This window comes from Bos indicus, chromosome 19, assembly GCF_029378745.1.
Source record: "Bos indicus isolate NIAB-ARS_2022 breed Sahiwal x Tharparkar chromosome 19, NIAB-ARS_B.indTharparkar_mat_pri_1.0, whole genome shotgun sequence".
Lineage (NCBI taxonomy): Eukaryota > Metazoa > Chordata > Mammalia > Artiodactyla > Bovidae > Bos > Bos indicus.
In genome coordinates this window covers 31,356,258-31,379,468 of record NC_091778.1, presented here as the reverse complement: position 1 = coordinate 31,379,468, position 23,211 = coordinate 31,356,258, and the positions used below count along the sequence as shown (strand labels likewise).

At 42.6% G+C, this 23,211-nt stretch overlaps 1 protein-coding gene across 4 annotated transcripts in view; it reads right to left on the bottom strand.

Moving 5' to 3' along the window:
* The window catches only part of SHISA6 (shisa family member 6), a 262,209-nt gene that overhangs the window by 189,939 nt on the left and 49,059 nt on the right, over positions 1-23,211 (bottom strand). The gene's annotated exons all lie outside the window — the stretch shown is intronic.

Below are 23,211 nucleotides of genomic sequence, written 5' to 3'. Positions count from 1 at the left end.
AAATAAAGAGAAGCATGAAGTATGTAACTTCTAAAAATAAAAATCAAATAATGTCAGTTTCCAGAAAGCAAAAGTCAAATTTGTTTACAAAGAGTGCTTAGTAGTATACTTCTCACCTGCAAAACGAGGTCTGAGAAAACAGTGGAGCAATGACTCTAGGGTATTGAAACTCAAATAATCTGAATCTAACTTGAATTCAATAAGGAAGCAGTGTTAAATTTTTTAGTAAGATAATGTCATTATGGTTGTTTCCAAGAGTGCTGTATTTTACTTTTCAGAAATGCATGCTAAAATGTTTATTATTTGTGGATGAAATGATATGATTTCTGGGACTAACTTCAAAATAGTCCAGGGTGAAGTATAAGTAGGAGTGAGGGCAGGTGAGATAAATAAGAACACTGGGAGAGATATACAAAGGGTCATCATGTTATTCTCTATCCATTTGTATATGTTTGAAATTTTCTGTTGCAAAAAGTATAAACAAAATTTTTAACTGAAATAAATTAAAACCTGGAGTGGTAAAATACATTTTTCAGAAACACATAAGTTCATAGATTTGCCACTCAAATACTCAATCTGTTTTTTTACAAGGAAGGGAGACTCTACCAATACAAAAGCAAAACAAGAAAAGAAGATATGTTAGCAAAGAAATCAATAAAAATAAAGGAAAATCTAAATAATGATTTATATCGTGGTCATTGCACATGTGCGTGTGCTAAGTTGCTTCAGTCGTGTCCGACTCTGTGCAATCCCATGGACTGTGACCCACCACGCTCCTCTGTCCATGGGATTCTCCAGGCAAGAATACTGGAGTGGGTTGCCTTGCTGTCCTCCAGGGGATACACCTGACCCAGGGATCCAAGCCGTGCCTCTTATGTCTCCTGCGTTGGCAGGCCGGTTCCTTACCACTAGCGCCACCTGGGAAGCCCTACTGTGGTCATTAAATTCATTCAATGTTTTTCAAAAATTCCTAAGATGTAAAAACGAACTATATCTATCTATCTATCTATACATATATACACACACACACATATGCACATAAATCGTCTATAAACAAAAAGATATAGAAAGGCAGAAAACAAAGAACTTAACAAAAATAAATAATACACTTATTTTAATAAGGAATCAGGACTAGAAATATTATTTCAGATAACAGATAATACAAAAAAATAAAAAAGCAGCAAAAAGAATAAAATGGAATACTGTGTTTTGGAAATGGTTTGGATGATAAAGAATCTGCCTGGAATGCTGGAGACCTGGGTTCAATCCCTGAGTTGGGAAGATCTCCTGGAGAAGGGAAGAGCTACGCACTCTAGTATTCTTGCCTAGAGAATTCCATGGATAGAGAAGCCTTGTGGCTTCTCATTTTTTCCCAAATACCCTTAAAGTATTTCAAAAATTCAATCACAAAGCTATAAATAAAAGCTGGATAAACCTCTTAAAGTAAAAATCATAAAAGAGGCTTATCTTCAAATCAGAATTATGTATTAACAAGTGAGCAATGGCCAAAACCATCTGGATTATTTTTAAATGCAAATGTGAAAATTCTTCTAAATAATTTTTGCTGTAAAAAAGTGGAATTCAGACTACAAGTATACATTCTTTAGAAAATAACTTTTAAAACCATGATATTTAAAAAAATATTGGATGTGGTCAATACAAAAAGGCAAAATGGTTGTCTGAGAAGACCTTACAAATAGCTGAGAAAAGAAGGGAAGCTAAAGGCAAAGGAGAAAAGGAAAGATATACCCATTCGAATGCAGATTTCCAAAGAATAGCAAGAAGGGATAAGAAAGCCTTCCTCAGCGATCAATGCAAAGAAATAGAGGAAAACAATAGAATGGGAAAGACTAGAGATCTCTTCGAGATAATTAGAGATACCAAGAGAACATTTCATGCAAAGATGGGCTCAATAAAGGACAGAAACAGTATGGACCTAACAGAAGCAGAAGATATTAAGAAGAGGTGCCAAGAATACACAGAAGAACTATACAAAAAAGATCTTCACGACCCAGATAATCACGATAGTGTGATCACTCACCTAGAGCCAGACATACTGGCATGTGAAGTCAAGTGGGCCTTAGGAAGCATCACTACGAACAAAATTAGTGGAGGTGATCAAATTCCAGTTGAGCTATTTCAAATACTAAAAGATGATGCTGTGAAAGTGCTGCACTCAATATGCCAGCAAATCTGGAAAACTCAGCAGTGGCCACAGGACTGGAAAAGGTCAGTTTTCATTCCAATCCCAAAGAAAGGCAATGCCAAAGAATGCTCTAACTACCGCACAATTGCACTCATCTCACACGCTAGTAATGCTCAAAATTCTTTAAGCCAGGCTTCAACAGTATGTGAAATGTGAACTTCCAGATGTTCAAGCTGGATTTAGAAAAGGCAGAGGAACCAGAGATCAAATTGCCAACATCGGTTGGATCATCAAAAAACCAAGAGAGTTCCAGAAAAACATCGACTTCTGCTTTATTGACGATGCCAGTCTTTGACTGTGTGGATCATAACAAACTGTGGAAAATTCTGAAAGAGATGGGAATACCAGAACACCTTACCTCTCTCCTGAGAAATCTGTATGCACGTCAAGAAGCAACAGTTAGAACTGGACATGGAACAACAGGCTGGTTCCAAATCGGGAAAGGAGTACATCAAGGCTGTATATTGTCACCCTGCTTATTTAACTTCTATGCAGAGTACATCATGTGAAAATGCCAGGCTGGATGAAGCACAAGCTGGAATCAAGATTGCTGAGGAAATACCAATAACCTCAGATACACAAATGACACCACCCTTATGGCAGAAAGCAAAGAAGAACTAAACAGCCTCTTGATGAAAGTGAAAGAGGAGAGTGAACAAGTTGGCTTAAAACTCAACATTCAGAAAACGAAGATCATGGCATTCCGTCCCATCACTTCATGGAAAATAGATGGGGAAACAGTGGAAACAGTGACAGACTTTATTTTCTTGGGCTCCAAAATCACTGCAGATGGTGACTGCAGCCATGAATTTTAAAGATGCTTGCTCTTTGGAAGAAAAGCTATGACCAACCTAGACAGCATATTAAAAAGCAGACACATTACTTTGCCAACAAAGGTTCATCTAGTTAAAGTTGTGGTTTTAATAGTAATCATGTATGGATGTGAGAGTTGGACCATAAAGAAGGCTAAGTGCTGAAGAATTGATGCTTTTCAACTGTGGTGTTGGAGAAGACTCTTGAGAGTCGCTTGGACTGCAAGGAGATCCAATCAGTCAATCCTAAAGGAAATGAGTCCTGAATATTCATGGGAAGGACTGATGTTGAAGCTGAAACTTCAATACTTTGGCCACCTGATGCAAAGAACTGACTCACTGGAAAAGACCCTGATGCTGGGAAAGATTGAAGGCGGGAGGAGAAGGGGACAACAGAGGATGAGATGGTTGGATGGCATCACTGACACGATGGACATGAATTTGAGTAAGCTCTGGGAGTTGGTGATGGACAGGGAAGCCTGGCATGCTGCAATCCATGGAGTCGCAAAAAGTCAGACACAACTGAGTGACTAAATTTAACTGTGGTCAAAGTCTTACTCAGAGGAAAAGTGATACACTTAAATGCATATGTAAGAAAACAAGAGTGAACAAAACTGAACAAGCCTAAAGAAAAGGAAGGATGTTACTAATACATACACAAGGAGAAAGCCTTGTGTGTTGAAAGTGAAAGTGTTGGTCGTTCAGCTGTGTCCGACTCTTTTAGACCCCATGGACTGTAACCCACCAGGCTCCTCTGTCCACGGACTTTTCCAGGAAAGAATACTGGAGGGTGTAGCCACTTCCTTCTCCAGAGGATCTTCCTAACTAAGGGATCAAACCTATGTCTCCTTCACTACAGGCAGATTCTTTAACATCCGAGCCACCAGGGAAGGTCCAAGGAGAAACTAATTGAATGCAAAAAAGCAGACCTGATAAATCCAAACCTCATTTATTGCAAAGCCCAATAAACAAAATGTTCCAAAATCTAGCCTTACTTGGAGAAAGTAAACCCACAAAAATCCATAGTACATAAAGAATGCCAAAGGAAAAGTAACAAAAGCTACTATGAAAACTTTACAATTGATTTTTAAACATACTTATACCAATAAGTTTTGAAAAAGTAAATAAAGTAGACAAACTTGGCTCTAGATCACTGTAGAAGATAATGAACAGATAGCCAAAGAGACAGTTGCCTCAAAATTCACCATGCCCACATTACTTTATGACCGAGTTTGGTCAAACTTTTAAATAAGATACAATTTCCTTGCTATTTAAACCACACCAGAGCAGAGAAAAAGAGATTAAAATTTTTTGTAGGAATTGTTTGTGTCTGAATGATAAATGCCTTGTAATAAATACAAGAGAAGTATCAGATTCTGCTTGGTTTCTCATACCAAAGCCAAATACAGATATTAGGAAAAAATGAAAGCTCTAAACCAAACTTATTTATAATTTTAATGCAAAAAAATCTAAATAAAATGTTAGCAAACTAAATTTCAGTGTAACAATATAATAAAGCACCATGGCCAAGGTAAATTTATTCCAGGCATACAGGAAAAGTTCAACAATTTAAAATTTAAATATTATAAAATTTCCAACATTACAGGAAAGAAAAAGCACATGATTGTCACCCCAAGTGCAGGAAAATGTCATTTTTTAAAAATTTGTTTTTAAAAAGTCATTTTTTTGTGAACCTGAAAAGCAAAAGTTTAACTTAATGCTGAATCCCCAAAGATATTTCTATAAAGAGTGCCTATTACCACTGTAATTGTTCATCTTTTTAAAGCGGTTATAATCAATGTGCTAAGGGGGGAAAAAAGGGTAAGAGAAACAAATACTGAATTGGAAGATATATAACTGTCATTATTTGTAGATGATATAATCATTTACTTATAAAATTTAAGGCAATTAACTGAACCACTATTAAAGCTAGCGAGAAAATTCAGTAAAGTGACCAGATAGAGGAAAATCACACAAAAATAAATAGCTTTCCTATACACTGGGAAACCAAATGAATTGCATCTATTTAATGATAAAAATAATACAATACATTGTAATATAAACACAAGAAAACTATCAGAACTCTATGATTAAAAACTATGAAAACTTTGCTAAAGGAAATAAAAGAAGGAAAGTCTGGATAACTAAAAAGATATACCATATTACTGGATAGGAAAACTTAAGTCAATTAAAATGTTACTTCTCCCCAAATTAAAACATAAATTCCATTCAGGCTTAAAGTCTCATTCTTTAAAAATAGAACCTGATTCTAAAAGTCATATAGATAAAGAAATGCATATGAACAGCCAGTAACATTCTGTAAAAGAATATGAGAGGATATCCATATCCAGACATCAAAATGTACTACACAACTTCAATTTAAAAAGCAGCATGGAATGATATAAAGATACACAGAAAAAAATATGAACAATAAAAGTTTCCTACTGTATTTATATACCAAAGAAATTACCATTTTAAAATCCATGCTTTTTTTTTCCAATCTAAATACTAAAAGATATATGAAAACATATTTTACAAAACTGTGAAAGGGAAGATATTCCTAAATGCTACAAGCAAGCTCTGAAGTAATAAAGGAAAAGACCAACAAACCCAACTTCATAAAAATTTAAAACTTTGATACTTTGAATCATGAAATAGGTTATTACCAACTGTGAAAAAATATCTGCACCATATATAGTAACCAAAGTGTATCTATTATTTAAAAGACAGCCAAAAATCAACAAGGGGAAAGCAACTGATCCTTTCCATCCATAGGGATGCCAGTTACAGCAGAATATAGAATGCAGTCTGAACAGCACCTCCTATAGTTGTTCAGCTTGATCATTCTGATCTGGAACACGGCTACTTTTCACTTTGTGTGCTTAGTCGCTCAGTTGTATCCGACTCCTTGCAACCCCATGGACCACAGCCTGCCAGGCTCCTCTGTCCATGGGGATTCTCCAAGCAAGAATACTGGAGTGGGTTGCCATGCCCTCCTCCAGGGGAATCTTCCCAACCCAGGGATCGAACCCAGATCTCCCACAATGCAGGCAGATTCTTTACCATCTGAGCTACTAGGGAAGCCCTTTTCACTAGGGTCAGTAACTCTTAACTGGCTCCCAGATTTCTCCTTTGCCTCCCTATAATTTTTTCATTGTACTGTAAAAGAGAGTTTTACATTTTTATTTTCAATGGGATTGCATCAACGTTCAAAAGACTTTAATAGATGACCACTCAGAATAAAATCCTGTCCAGCTCTGTGGTCCACAGGGTCCTGCGTGGTGGCCTGGTCCTTCCCTCTTCCTCTCACGTCATCTCCTTCGCCTCTCCTCCTTCATCACTACGTTCTGGTTTCTCAGATCTTCTTCCCCACTCTCCCTGAATCCTCAGGAATTTTGCACATGCTGGTACTGTGGGCTCATCCACACCACCTGTAACTTCCATCCTTAACTCACCATTTGCCTGCCTGGCTCCTTCACATACTTACTGCTGCTGCTGCTAAGTCGCTTCAGTCGTGTCCGACTCTGTGCGACCCCATAGACAGCAGCCCCCTAGGCTCCTCTGTCCCTGGGGTTCTCCAGGCAAGAATACTGGAGTGGGTTGCCACTTCCTTCTCCATTCACACACTTAGGTCTCAGTATAAATGGTATCACTCCAGAGGGCCTTGGGCTTCCCAGGTGGTGCTAATGGTAAAGAACCTGCCTGCCAGTGCAGGAGACATAGAGACGTGGGTTCGATCCCTGGGTTGAGAAGATCCCCTGGAGAAGGAAAGGACAACCCACTTCAGTATTCCTGCCTGTAGAATCCTATGGACAGAGGAGCCTTTTGGGCTACAGTCCCTGAGGTCGCACAGAGTCGGACACAACTGAAGAGACTTCACATGCACGCACACACACACACCTGGGGAGGGGGCCTCCCCAGGATGCTCAATCTAAGGAGACAGTTCTTTTATTTTCTAGCTTGGCTCTCAGGTTATTAATTTCATAGTTTGTTTTCAACTTGCAATAATTGTATCTGCTCTGTTCCCTAGAACATAAACTTCGCTAGTGCAGAGAACAGAGTCTGCCTTATTCACTGCTGTATTCCCAGCAGCTGGAGGAATGCATAGTATAGAGAAGGTGTTCGATCAAAATGTTTTTGAATTAAGAACAAGGCAAATAATATGAATAGGCCATTCATAGAAGAAATAAAACTATTTAACACATGAAAAGAAATGCAAAGTAGCAAGAGTGAAATGCAATATTTTAATCTATCAGACTGGAAAAAAAAGGAAGATCTTAATATTCAGGGTTATTAAAGTTATAGAGAGAAGAATTACATATTGCATGACTCTAAGTTAACTCAGTAATTTTGGAGGCAATTTGCTTTATCCCAGTAGAATGCTGGAACCGGTTTGAACTGGCTTATACCAGCTCACAAGAGACCATAGTTAAATATTCAGGACTTTTTGGAGAATAGCTGCTTGTTTGAAATTGGCCATGGTGGGAGTGTTTACACCATAGAAATCAGCAAATGTTATAAATCAGATTGGGTTTTTTTTTGCCATATTTGGTTTTTCTGACAGCCAGTTTATGAGCGCACCAATGCCTTTATATGTAAAAATAGAAAATGGGCATAATTTTGACCTAGAATTTCCACAGAAATTATTGTGCAAGTACGCAAAGAAAAAATAAATCTAAAAAACAGACAATCCAAACAGTTACATGCCCATCAGTAAGGGAATCATTAAATAAATTTATCCCATATTATAAAATGGCCATTTAAAAAAATGAGATACATATATTGCCATAGTTTATCATTGAATAAATTCAGAGGACATGTATACTATTTCATTTTAATGAACTCTATATGCTTATAGTATATTGTTTTTCATATATTGGACAAAATCTACTTAGATGCATGACAAACTGTTATAAGAAGTTATCCCTAGGACTGATATAGAAGTAGAAAAGGAGATTGGGATGGGTTTTGTTTTTCAATTTATGCATTTGTAAATTGTGTGCACTTTCAAAACAGCAGCAATTATTTTCAGAAAAATAATTCTTAAGTAACTTTTAGATTAGAGAGATAATCAAATTATAATTACAGACTATTTTAAAAATCATGACAATGAAAATAATACATAGCAAAAATTATGGATCATGGCAAAAGCAATAATAAAAAGGAACATCACAGCTTTGTATAGTTTCATCATTAAACAAAAAATTAACAAATTAACTAAGCTTTCAACTTAATATGTTAGAAAATAAAACTTGGAAAGCAAGATAAAAGGATTCACAGATAAAAGCAGCAATTAATGAATTTACAAATCATAAAAAGTACAAATAATAAAGAAGTCAGATACCTAATTCTATGCAAAAATAATCAATAAAACTGGTACATTTCCTCAACAAAAAATATATATATGCAAACCAATGAGAAAGAGGATAAAACATGAAAATGTAAACATAATATATAAATGTAAAGCTATAATATAAAATATGAAGATTAAAATTCATGAGAGTGATACACTTGAAAACTGAGTCAATAAATTGGATGGGCTATTTAATTGTTTAAATTTTAATTTAAAAAAGAAAACAAAACACAACTCAAACAGGCTTACTGACTAATGAACTTTTTCCAACTTTGTTCCCCCTTAAATGAGACTTTGAAACTTGAACAAAGGTCTCATACCTATTCAAATTATTCTCACAATAGAAAAAAGGAGGTTAGTATCCCTGAGCATTTGACTAGTACTGTATGACAACGGACTGGCAATACAATGCATTAAGATGCTTTTACTTGGACAACCAAGACTCCAAAACCTGATACTATCAGGTACGCATAAGAAAATCAGGAACCAAATCCCATATACATAAATGCAAAGATTCCCAAGAAGATACTTTTTAGTTGCCTCTCCATGTAGCAGCCAGAAGGGATCCTTTTAAAGCATAAATAAGACCATGTCTCTTCCTTGCTATGGATCCGCCATGAGCTTCCCAATTCAGAATAAACTCCTGGGCCCTTTCCCTGGCCCTTCATAAAGGGATCTGATGTCCTCTCTGACCTCATGCTCTCCCCATGCTCCCACCATCCAGAATTCCTTAATGTTCCCTGAACCCAACTGAAATCCATTCCCAGACCTCTTCGAGTCAAGGTAAATTTCATGAGGGCACGAACTTTTTGCAAATAGCCTCCATGATGGAGACCACTAGCTGTCCATCACAACCCACCCTCCCCGCGCTTCACAGGAGGAGACCTCCAGCCTGACACATAGTGGGAAGATGCACTCCATCCTTCAGCCTCCCTTGCCAGTAGGTGTGGCTATACAGCCATGATTTCACCTAAGGAAGGTGACAAGTGACCACGTGCCACTTCTGGTCAGAAGCCTGAAAGGTGGTAGACCTGCCTCTTCTCCCTTATGATCCCTTCATACACCCTGGACCACTGATGCCTGAGCCCCGCTTTGGCAATGCAGACGAAAACAGTATGTCTGAATGAGCCAAAGAACAAACGCCCTTTCCCGACCTTTCTGTACCAGATCTGGAGATGGGTACAAGAACTCTAAAGCCAAGACAAACCACAGGAACCTCTGCAGGGGAAGAATCGTAGAAGAGAAAGAAGCACTGTTTGTAAAGTGAATTCAGGACGTCATCGTGCAAATCCAAGACAGAGCAGATGCGTGTGTTGTGAGCATGCATACTCCCAGATTTAATGAAAAACGAACGTTATTGACAAACTGCTCTGTAAATTATTGACATTGCTTGAGGGCACAACCACTTAACAGAAGCCAGTGATCGCTCATGAGGGGGTAAAAATCTAACATGAGGAGTTATCACATCCAGGAAACGTAGAAGGACAGAAGATGGGGGACATTAGGGAACGACTCTACCTGGGCACACAGCTGTTGTCCTGCCTCTGAAGAAGAAACACAACAGACAGACCAGTTATAAATGGGATCCAGGCAGAAAATATACAGGGTCAGGGTGAGACACAACCCAATGAATCAATTCAAGTTATTGCAGAAAGCAACTTGCAATTGGATCCAGCTAGCATCTTCTTCTCTCTAAAGGATGAAAGCCAGTAATGTATAGTCTGCAATCAAATGCTTGCTTTAAGGATGCTCCTGTGGATGACTTGGCTTCACCACCGGCATGACCCATCTCTGGGAGTTTAATATCCGGTGAAAGTATGAAATGGGTATCCTGCATCTTTACTGAACTCGTCTGTCACGGTGCCATGAGCTCCCACTCCGAAAGGCCGTCTCCTCTTTACATAACGAACATTCTCTTTACAGCCTTTGCCTCCAATGTAGCCACCAGGCAGGGAGAGGATCCCTGGTGGATACTTACCGAACACAACTCCAGGGCTGGCTGCAGCCTGAGCCCTGGGCAAAGACCAGCTGTGAGATCGCAGAGTTTCTTTATTAAAGAACAAATCACGCTGGACAAACCTGATTGCTTTTCGGATCAGCTTGTGAAATGAGGGGGCTTAGCAAACATGGGCGCACAAGGTATCTGGGGTGTTCAGTGCATTATGTAGTGAAACACTCTGGAAATGAGATTTGGGCAGCCTGTGATGGTTGGCCTTAGGCATGAGTGAGAGAGAGCCCACGATGGCCTTGGGTGTCGAAAGGAGAAAAGCCTGCTTCTGCCATGTTCAGGAAACGGCATTTTGCTACAATGGGTGTGCCTGCAAGCTGAGAGCAGGTGCCATGCATAGCAGGCAACTGGGTGTTTGTGGGGAGAGGTCACACCAGTGGAATTCCAGCAGACCTGTCTCTCTAGCTGTGCCCTTTCCTCCAGCACCTCTGCGCTCTGCCATCCTCTTGTACAGGAATTGGGAAAAGCCACACCCTTGGCTAAAATTCAGGGCAGACAATTCTTCCTTCCGGACTTCAGGTTTCTCCTCTGTAAACTCGAGGCTGGACCAGGCTTTCTGAGACTTGCTCTAACCCCACCTTTCATGATAAAAAAACTTAAGAATCTGAGTGTGTTCCTCTCGCATGTCAAGGTGGGCTCTCAACATGACAGCTCAGACATCGAACTCTGCTGCATTATCTGAAGGCACCAGGGAAAAAAAACCTGCCTTTTTCCAAGGACACTCCTTTTATTTGCTCACTGATAATAAAATTTTTAAGAGTTATTTTACCTTAAACATGCTCATCTGCTGAAGGAGGAGAAGGACTAGGTTTCTAAGAGTCCCGCAACCTTCTCCAAGGAAAAATTTTGACTATTCCATATGCCTCCCCCACACTATTTTTCTTCAGAGCCTTACCATTATGAGGGGTTATATTGAGAATCTGCATATTTGTTCGCCTTCTCAAGGCCAGGTAAATTTTATGAGGACACGGTTGCTTTGCAAATGGCCTGTGTGATGGAGAACACACTAGCTGTCCCTTACAATCCATCCTTCTCAGCTTCCACGAGAGGAGACCTGCAGACCTACCCACAGGTGGGAAGATGCACTGCACCCCCCAGCACCCCTTGCCATTAGATGTGGACATGTACCCGTGAACTCACTAAGGAAGGTGACAAGATAACCATGTGCCACTTCTAGTCCAAATACTGAAAAACAGTCCCCTGCCTCCTCCATTCATCCATTCATTCCCAGAGGACAGAGGGCTGTGACCCGGCTTCGATCACAGAGAAGATGCTCTAGGCTTAGCGAATGGCAGAGCCTCTGCCGCCCCCATACTTGAGAAGAGAGAAGGAAACTTCCATTCGGGGATGCATTTTGGGGTCTGTTAAAGCAGCTGACTGTGTCATCCTAAGGGGGTTCCACCAGCTGATCCTAGCTTGCTGTGCCTATGTCTGTGAGGCGACTTAGACCTTGCCACCACCTCCTACGTCAGGGGCTCCCCAGCACAACTTCTTTTTGTTTGGGGTTGATTTAGCTTTATTCTTTCTCTTCCTGTGCAATGCGTATTGATCTTAGAAATCTATTTACAGTCACAGAAATCTTGGTTTCCTTACCTGGAACTCCAGGAGCCCCAGAGGCTCCACCAGTTAGTATGTGGTACTTACATGAATATGAATTCATGGTTAATAGGGCTGTACAGAGATTCTTAAAACAGCTAGAGTTACTGAATGCTGGCCACATGCTAAGTGCTTGATAAACGCTTGCATACATAATGCAAACAGAGCTCTTTGGAGCTCTGTTTTCCATAGGAGGAAATGAGACACAAAAGATTCAAGAACTAGCCCAAGGGTACACCCCTGGCAAGCGTTATGGTTAACCAGGGACAAGATGTGAGGCGTGGGGAAACCCCTCAAAAGCCCCCAGCACCGCCAGCCAAGGAGACACCTCGGTGCTGTCCGTGGAAACACGTGGTCTGAGAACGTCCCTGTCTGGCCACTGATCCTGGTGCCATTTGGTCTTCAAGGTGTTGGTCCCCCAGCAGCCAAGCAGGATGGACAGGCCCTCTTGCTCGTAGCCAGGAGCAGGGGCGGCAGGTCCCAGGTCCGAGCTCCCCTGCACTCAGCCTGGAGTGCCCGGAAGGTTCCCGGAGTCACCATGTTCTCTGCTCTGCTCCACACCTCACCGGCCTCTTTCCTCTGCACCATGACTGAAGCACAGCCCTGAGGAGCAGGACTGAGTTGGGCTGTGTCTTCGCTCAGGGCCTTACTCTCCTCCTCTGATACCTCCATCCTCTGCCATCTAGCATGCCCTACTCACTTCCTCTCCAATCAGCTCAAAACACCTCTGAAAATCCATCCTCATCTCCCCAGCACGTGCATGCCCCTCGTCTCCTCTGCCCTCTCCCCCAGAGCACCCCAGGGACAGGCTCCCTGAGCACCATCCACCCCACCTCACAAAACCCCAAGGTGGAGGTTGGTGGTGGGGCAGCGGTGCTGCTGGGCCTCCCTCCGACTGCAGGCATCAGGCTCTGATCTGTAAGAGGAAAAGTAGGTCTTGCACAAAAGGCATCAGATGCCACGGGGTTTTCCACCAGACCCTCGCCTTTGTCTCATGTCCTTCTGATTCCCCTGACGTCACCTGCCCCCCTCACCCCACCACCACACCCAGCTTTCAACCAGCTCTGGGCACTGCCATCTCCTGAGGCCCTACCCTAGGGGCAGGACCACATCTGCAGAACAACGAGGCCTCTGGGCAAATCCCTACGAGGCTGAAACCCACAGCCAAGGGGTCTGTCACCAATCAGGTTTCTGCGTCCCTCTCAGGACCCCACTCCCCCCAGGAAAAAGACACATACCCAGTGCAAGAGTGGGTGGCGTTGCCAAGGGAGGGCTCCATCCCCAAGGGGGCATCTGACTGCTGAAAGCCCTCCATTCTCCTTTCTAGAAACAAGAAGGTCTGAGGAATTCATTACTTGGGCACTTACAGGAAGCCCTTCCTAGGCCTGCGCTCTGCTTCTGTGTCCACCTCCCTCTCTAAGAAACCCGACTGAATGCGACAGATGAGAGAGCTTGTCACCCCAACACTTCCCATCCCCACTTCTGTCTCAGAGGCTGGGGGCTCAACCCAGCACACTGCTCTGAGGGGAGCCCCACCCACCAGCTCTGCGTCCAGCCCTCAGCTTTGCAGGCATTTGAGGAAACAGGAGGGTCGTCTCAGGAGAATGGAAGGTCATCGTGGATTTGACCATGACCCTCCTTGCCCGCTGACTCCCGGAGACTATGACCACAGGCTCGGCCTCCAGGTATGGCCCTATGGGGCTCCCACAGATGGAGTTTTCTGACTGCCGTCTCTTGAGATGAGATGAAAGCACACTCATACACACCCACACACATAATCATACATTGTCACGGTCACACACGCACGTGCAACTGCACAATTATGTGCACACACAATAACACACATGATTATACACACCCACACCACACACACAGTCACACAGACTCATAATCACACAAGCGTGTAGGCAGATCACAGCAATGTACTGAGACGGGGACTGGCTCAGCATCTCAGCCGGACACCCTTTCCCTGGAAGCTCCTGAACCCATGCAGAGCCCCCTGATGCAGCCCACCTTGCTGAGAAATGACAGAGTCTCCAGCCTTCGACTAAACTCCAGCAGAACTTCCGGAAAGTTCCTGTTCCCACCAAGAAACCTATAATGCCAAACCTCTCCCTGGATCCATCTCTGCTTTACCCCACCCCCACTGTTTCTATGGCAACCTCCAGCCCCGGGGTACTGCCGCTGCTCTGACCCCTGGGGGCTGCTTCTATCTATAAAATGCGGGTTACGAGCCACGTATACATGTTCTAGGACCAGCTCTAGGACCCCAGAGCTGCCATGAGTGTTGGAAGCCAAAGAGGACTTGGACCTGCCCAGATGTTCTGGAGACCGTCAACCCACTCAGGCTAGCACCTCCGCATCTGTTTCTCTCTCTCTCTTTCTCTCAATCTCCTTACAAAAGCACATGCCTGGCAAAGAAACGCTTGCCTGTTCCAGGCACTTCTGAGTACAGAGACAGATGCACAGGTGCTCATGTGGAAGAGTTTGCAGAGCAAAGATCTGGGCGTCCTGGGATGCGGGTTCTGCCACTTGCTGGCTGCTGGTCTCTGGGCAAATTCCTCACCTATAAAAAATTAGGGGTTTACACAGGATAAACTTGGGACGTGCCTCCTCCTAACACTCCTAACACTCTGTGATCTGTTTCACTCTCTGCAACTTCTTAAATTTGGCTGGCAGGAAACCGAGCCTGACAAAAATGGGAATTCTTCCAGAAAACTCCAACCAGAGTCTTCAGGTTCAGCACGAAGCCCCCAAAGCCAGGTGCAGGCAATGGGCTGGGGGACGACCCCTTCAGCTCACAGCCTTCCATGTGGGACATTTTTCCTTGAAAATGCTGCACCTGCATTTCCATCCTTTCTACATGACCTTGACCTGGGGGCCCACAAGGACGCATCTAGACTACAGGAATCTTTCTGGGGGGCCCAAGAAGGTTGGAAGTCCCTCACTGGGAGGCACTGAAGCCTATGAAGACACAGCAAATGTGAGATGTGTCTGGAAGCCACCCCTGGCTGGATGAGGCAGGAAGGAGGGAGCCGCTGTGAGAGCAGACTGAGGGTGCTATTAGGAGGAGAGAGGATAATTCATGCCTGGTGTGACCCGAGGGTGGCAAGCCACCACTGCAGGCCTTGGGCCAGTACCCCTGCAAAAGAGTGAATTAGGAGATGCTGACCTCAAGGCCTACAATCATTTGGATCAGGATAGGAGACCATAGCAAAGCAGAGGGGCCCCCAAAGAAGTGGGAATTGGAAAGACAAGTAAGGGTCAATGGAGCATCCTCTCTTACTGAGATGGGGTTTTCTACCCAGCTGGGGAAAACAGTGCGCTGGGGAGCGTGTGCTCCGTGGTCCTGGAGGATACGGTGCATCCCGAGTGGGACTGCACAGCATCCCTTTTGGAACCCAACACACACAGCTTGACTCCAGCTCCCACAGGCTGGAGGGTTACAGGCTACAGAGGAAGAAGAGCTCTAGGGATGGTTCCCCTGTCCATTTTTAGGGTCTCATGTGGGGCTCATGGGAAGAGAACCCAGCACCAGCAGGGAGGCTCTGATACCCAGAAACATGAAGGCCCAAGCGGAGGCTGAGGACAGATTTCCAGGAGGCTCTGCTGGGGACTTCCTTTGGCTTCAGGCCTTGCAAATACCCTTTAAAACTGTCTCCCCCGCCCGATACCGAAGGCTGTTTGTTTTCTCTTCTGGGTGAACATGTTGTGATTCTCCCTTTCCTCCTCAGGCAGGGCTCAGCAATTACAGTATGTTCTCGAAGCAAGGGCAGATGGCCGGGGAGGGTGGAGCCACCTTCTCCCCATGGCTTCCTCCTCCTTCCCCCATGCCCCAAGTTCTGAAACCACCAGCGAGCGTTTCAGGGAGAGCTGCGATTCCTGGCCAGCACGCCTGGAAATCAGGATAAGAAGACTGCTTTTCCTACAACCATCTCTTCTTCCAAAGTTCACGTTCACACCCACAGCTGGTGAGTTGACAACCAACGGCCTCTGAGTCTGCAGAAGGAGGAATCCTCTCCCAAGAAGAGCTTGCAGTCTGGCTACAGGGAACTCTCTAACTCTCACTGGAAACAGACATCTCAGATGTCAGATCCAGATGAGATCAAAGCTGAGAAGGCATAAAGGTTCCACCAGGAGTGAAAATTCAGATCAATGGATGGTGTTGAAAACAGTGTTGAGGAGGATTCTGAGGGTGCGTTTGGATACTGAGGGAAAGAAAGCTGCAGTCAATTGCTGACGCTTCATGGGTAAAAGAGTGGTGGCTCATGTGCTACGTGTTAGCCCTTTCTAAATGGATCCCTGGGGCAAGGACCACTCTGGTTAGAAACCCCTGTCTTGGGCTTTCGTGGTGGGCAGAACAATAGCCCCCCAAATGTCCACCTTCTAAACCTTAACCCTGTGGATATGCCACTTTACGGGCAAAAGGAACTTTGCAGATGGGATGAAGGTAAGGATCTTGAGATGAGGAGATTATTCTGGGCTACATGGGTGGTCCAGTATGATCACAGCATCCTTATAAGAGGGAAGCAGCAGGTTCAGAGTCAGAGAGAGGAGGTGACCAGATGGCAAAAGCAGAAACTGCAGGGATGCACTCTGAAGGGGGAAGAAGAGGCCACAAGCCAAGGAAAGCAGGCAGCCTCTCGAAGCTGGAAAAGGCAAGGGAGAGGATTCTCTTCCAAGAGCCTATAGAAGAACCAGATCTGCCAACATCCTGACTTTAACCAAGTAAAACTTATTTTGGATGCCTAGCCTCCAGAACTGTAAAAGAACACATTTAAGTTGCTTGAAGTCACTGAGTCTGTAGTAATTTGTTAGAATCCCAATAAGAAACTTCCCTGGTGCCTCAGACAGCAAAGAGCCTGCCTACAATGCAGGATACCTGGGTTCGATCCCTGGGTCAGGAAGATCCCCTGGAGAAGGAAATGTCAACCCACTCCAGTGTTCTTGCCTAGGAAATTCCATGAACAGACAAGCCCAGCGGGCTATAGTCCATGAGGCCACAAAGAGTTGGACGCTTCTGAGTGACTTTCGCTTACTCGCTCATAGTATGTTACTTATTCTCCTGTCTCAGACCCTTCTTTGGAAAAATGGGAATAATTCTGGTACCCACCTCAGATGGGGCTGTCGAGACAATAAAATGCAACGGGATCGATGTAAAGCGTTTAGAAGAGCATCTGGCACTCAGCAATTCTCAGCAAACATTAGCTGTGATTATCCTGGTCCAACTGCTTTATTTTACAGAAGAGAACATTAAAGTCGAGGAATATGAGGTACAAAAGGTCCCACCAACACAATGAGGCATTGTGGTCATTTCTGGTTGGTTACTACTGAGTGGCACTCTTATTTACAACAGTGGACATGGGGCCAGAGAAGATGCAACTCTCCTAGGTCATAGAAGGACCGAAGGACATGTGCCACATTTACTCGGATTTTCCACCATCCCCGGACAGATCAACTGCCCTCGGACAGCCGCCTTCGATAGGAGAAGCTAGGCTCCCTCCTTCCGCTCCAGCCCGGAACTGGGCTCCGTGCCCCTGAGCTGCCTGCCAGCAGTGAACCTGACACATCATTTACCCACCAGGAGCCATTTCTCAGTGTTCGCAGTTCTCGCTGAGCCTCCCCCTAGACATCCACCCAGCCCGAGGCTCCTAACTCAAAGCCAGAATCTGTACCCCAACGTTCACCATTCAAACACCCCGCTGCACCACCTCCTAGCAAGTCCTCTGCTTCAGTCTCTCTAGGTCCCTGGGACAAACCCCACTGCTTTCTTCCCAGCCATCACCCCCTTGCCCGAGGTGTCTCTGCCTGCTGGCCCAGCCTGGATTTCACCATCCATCACTATAAAACCTACATTTCAAAGCATCATGGGTGGAGCATTCTGATGATGATCAAATCTATCTCCTTTTCCCTACCTAAGCCCCACAGCTGAACATCCCCCGAGTCAGCTGCACAAATGGGTTTACTGGTTTCACTTTAAACTCATGTGCACAGAGCTCCAAGGGGCACTCACGTCTTGTCAAGCGACCCCTCTCGGTAGGTTTTCCTCTCTAGGAGTAGACCTCCCCAACCCTCTGTCTCCAGGCTAGAGGCGGTACACGCAGCACTTAGCTGTCCTCTTCTCTACTTGCTCGATAGTCTCCACCAAAGAATCAACGCCATCACTCCCATTCCTCCACAGGTGCAGAAAAGTCATATTTGTATCTCAATGCAGGCTGCTCTGAGCACCACAGACCTTGACCCAACTGTGAACAGCACAGCTCCGCTGGAATGTCTCAAATAGAACCATCCAAAATGGTCTCAGTGGAAATGCTGTCTCCTGAGACAGGCTGTTCTGGGCTGAATTGTGTCTCTCCTCTCCCTCCCCCCAATTCATAATGCTTCCTGGGTGGCTCAGTGGTCAAGAACTCGCCTGCAATGCAGGAGCCACGGGAGACTGAGGTTTGATCCCTGGGTTGGGAAGATCCCCCAGAAGAGGAAAAGGCAACCCACTCCAGTATTCTTGCCTGGAGAATCCCATGGACAGAGAAGCCTGGCAGGCTATAGTCCCTGGGGTCGCAAAGAGTCAGACACGACTGAAGCAGCTTAGCACACTTCATATATTGAAAGCCTAACACCCTGCACCTCAGAATGTGACCGAGAAATAAGGTCATTAAAGACTTGAGTAAATTAAAATGAAGTCCTTAGGGTGGGCCCTCATCCAAATGACTGGTGACCTTATAAGAAGAGGAAATTTAGACACCAGACAACCATCACACAGCTTCCCTGGTGGCTCACACAGTAAAGAATCTGCCTGCAATGCAGGAGATGTAAGAGAAACGGGATCAGTTCCTGGGTAGGCAAGATCCCTGGAGAAGGAAATGGCAGTCCATTCCGGTATTCTTGCCTGGAGAATTCCGTAGACAAAGGGGCCTGGCAGGCTACACACTAGGGGTCACAGAGAGTCAGACAATACTGAGAGTGCGTGCATTCAAGCATCACACACAGGGAAGGCCAGGAGAAGGCACAGGGAGAAAATGACCATACGCAAGCCAAGGAGAGGAGCCTCAGAAGAAACCGACCCTGCTGCACCTAGATCTTGAACTTCAGCTGTCGGAACCGTGAGAAAATTAATTTCCATTTTTAAAAAAATTATTTACTTATTTATTTGGCTGTGCTGGGTCTTAGCTGCAGCATGTGGGATCTAGTTCCCTGACCAGGGATCAAACCCAGGCCCCCTGCATTGGGAGCTTGGAGTCTTAGCCACTGGACCATCAGGAAAGTCCCAGTTTCTGTTCTGTAAGCCACGTGGTCTGGACTATTTTGCTATGGCAATTCTGGCAAACTTATATGGAGGCCCTCCCTGAGCACCCAGCCTAAGAAGCCACTAATAACTTTCTGGCATGTCTTTTTACTCTAGTTATGTGCACAGGTATCACTCTGGTCACTTCCTGGCTTGCGTATTTATTCTCTCTCCCCCTCATTAAAATATAAATCGGTAAGAGCAGGGCTCTGGTCACCACTGACTCGCATTGCCTACCACTGTGCACGGCACACGGAAGTCCCATAATAAGTATCTACCGGATGAATGAATACAGGACTCCACACTCTCGTTTATTCTAAATAAAGCTGAAGAAGGAAGAGGAAGGGAGGAAGTGAAGGGGAGGCACCAGGAGAATAAAAATAAGCTGGATATCTTCCAAATCACTGGAGAATAAAAGAGGCAAAAATAGGGAACAAACTGAAGGCAAACAGTTAGGAAGGAATTTTAAAAATGGAAAGCAAACAAATTTAAAAATACAAGAACTAAGTATATTGGTTATCAAATGAATGCGCATAGGCTTAACACCTCTGTCATAATAAAAAGCTTTTCACATAGAGACACAAAACAACATCTTATGATAAGCTGCGTAAAAGAGATGTACCTAAAATAAAGTTATATGAAAAGATTAAGAGGGACGAGTGAAGACGTATAAGGAAAATGCAAACAAGCAAAGAGACAGGGCTGGCAATAGTAATGTTACGGAGGGTGGAATTCAAGGCAAAGAACAGCAGAGGTGAGAGAGGGTATAATCCACTACCGATAAGTAAGTCCAATGAACCCTTATGTACCAGACATGAAATATATTTTTTAAAAATATGATATATTTAAAATACCATAAGTATAGGTTAAGTTATAAAAAATGCCACTATTTAACTGTCTTAATCAGTTAAAACCAGAAATTTCACATAATACAAGAAGCAACAAAACAGTCACAGCAGAAGTGAATATATCTCTACCAACTTTAATCAAACGAATAGAAATAAATAAGGATAGATTTTAATAACATAAAATTAATGATTAATATATATAAAACTGAATAATATATATATAACTGAATCACTTTGCTGTATACCCGAAACATTGTAAATCAACTATACTTAATAAAGAATGAATTTTAAAATATTAAAAAAGGAAACTAGAATCCAGACTAATTTGAAACGGATAACATACTTTTGGCCAGATTGGTTTTATATGCCAAGAATGAAGACTATATCAACACTAATACATCATCATATTAACAAATCAGAGAAAAAATAAGCAATTAAATAAATGTTTCCAGAAAGGCAACAAAATCAACATCCATTCTTAATTTTAAAATCAATCTTAATGAAAGGAAATTAAGATATACCTCTTTTCATGATAAAACATATAATAATAAATATAATAAAAACATCTGTTAAATGTTTACTATTTGAAAGGTTCCATATTAAATGTTTACAATATTTTAAAAAATTTTCAGTTGAGATCGATTACAAACCAACGGCCACCATCAAGCAGAAATTAACCATGAATAGAGCCATTTCCACTCAAGTTAGAAGTGATGCCAACCACCCTAGTCATCATTTAGCCTTATTTTGGGGTGCTAGCCAGTGTGGTAGTTACACACGAAATAGAAACAAAAGGTGAGACAGCTTCCCTGGTGGTCCGCTGGTTAGGATTCTGCGTTGCAATGCAGGGGACACCAGTCCAATCCCACAGCCTGTGGCTCAGCTAGAGTCCAGAAGCCACCACTACTGAGCCCAGATGCCCTTGAGCCCATACTCCACAAGAGAAGCCAGTGCACTGCGACCAGAGAGTAGCCCCTGCTCTCTACACCTAGAGAAAGCTCTCACGCAGCAATGAAGATCCAGAGCAGTCAAAAATAAATACATAAAACTTTTTAAAAAGAAAGAAAAATTAAGAATATTTAAAAGAAAGAGTCAAAATACCAGATGATGTGAATACAGATCTAGAAAATCCAAGAAGACTAATTGGGAGAAAAAAAAAAAAATCACTGAAACTAATAAGAAATTTCAGTCAGGTTGACAATTACCGAATAAATGTATAGTATTTATTCTGTAATTTATACCAGCAATAATTAGTTGGAGGATCAGGGAGAAAAAGAGAGAGGAGAAGGAAAGAAGTAAAAGCAATCCTATTCACCATTATGGAAAATTATATAAAATATATGGTCTTTTAAAAGAAGCGTGGGCAACGCAGATGAATAAAACTTACTATATTTCCTGAAGGACATGATATGGTTGTTCTTGGACAGGAATTCTTGGTATTATAATGCAAATTAATCTTTAAAATCTATTATAAAAATGCAATCAAAAATAAAAACTAGTTCTATTGCATTTTTATTTTTACAAAATAATTCTAAAGTTTATACAGAAGAATTAGAAAAACTTCAAGAACCATTAGACAGTCGCCTGTACTCTTCACCAGTTGAGTGAATGATTATTACAAACTAGAAGGAAATTTGACGTTTTAAAATAAAAGACTTTAAAAACCTCCACAGCCTTTGACTCAGCAAGGACGCTTGTAGCAATTTATCCTAAGAAAATAATTAGAAAGCTATTAAAAAATCAAAGTTATTCACTGCAGCATTATTTGTAATAGTGAAAACAAGAAGACTATCATCTGTGGTCAGCACCAAGGTACCAGATGGATACATGATGCTGTAGCTTTATGGAAAGGGTCTCTGCAGGTACAGAAGGAGATGTCCTATGTGGCTAGGTATTTGGTGATATTAGGCAGTACTGCTGATGTCTTTACATGAGGTAATGGTATTGCCGATCGCTTCTTAAGACTCCTTTTCTTTTAGACGCTCAGTCCTAAATATTCACAGATGAAATACTTTTACATCTAGCATTTGCTTCATAATAATCTGATTAACAGTGGTTTTATGTGTGTGTGTGCATGTGTGTTGGGGTGGAGGGTAGTCAAGAAGCTAGGGATGAATGGGATTGGTGGTGAGTTGACAATTTTTAGAGCTAGGTGACGGTACATGGGGTTCATTGTATATATGGTTCTCTAGAGTCAGTGCTCTGTATTTGCAGGTTCTGCATCTTTGGATTCAACCAACCACAGACTGAAAGAGCTTTTTTAAATTCCAAAGGCAAAACATGAATTTGCCCTGTGTGGGTACCTATTTATATAGCATTTACACTGTATTCGGTATTAAAACTAACCTAGAGATGATTTAAAGTGTACAAGAGGATGTGTATAGGTTGTGCAAAAAAATACTACACTGTTTTATAAAAGAGACTTGAGCATACTCAGATTTTGATCTTTGAAGGGGTCCTAGAATCAGTCCCCAGATACCATGGGACGGTTATGCTTTTACATATGTTTGAAATTTTCCATAGCAAAAAAAAAAAAAGCTGTTAAAAATTATATTCTTCTTGTATACTTATTAATATGTAAAGATATTTATGATATATGGTGAAATGAAAATAACAGGTTTTGAAACACTGTAGAGTCTCATTTTAAAATTTCAGATATATATGCAAATAAAGACCAAAATATAAATCGGTGACTAGGAGTAAGATTATTTTTTCTTTTATTCACTGCATTTTCACATTTTTCTATAATGAAAATGTTTTACTTGAGTAATAAAAACTATTAAAGTAAAAGAAAAGAGAAAAATTCAACAGCAGCCATATCTATCAAGAGCACGGAATAGTCATGTCTGGCAGCTGAGATTCCTGCACTCTCATATTAATAAACAATAGCCAAAATATTTATACTAGGCATTCAGGCTATCATCTCTTCTTTTCCATCATTCTAATAAGCACTTTCAAATTCTTTCTCCAGGATCCTGCTTGCAGTGGTATGTGCCGTGTTCTACGTTCTGAGAAGTTCCCAAATTCATGTCACCAAAGTGAATGAATTATGAAATTCTGGACACAACGTCCTGGGGTCCTATGGGATCTGAATAGACACTTTACC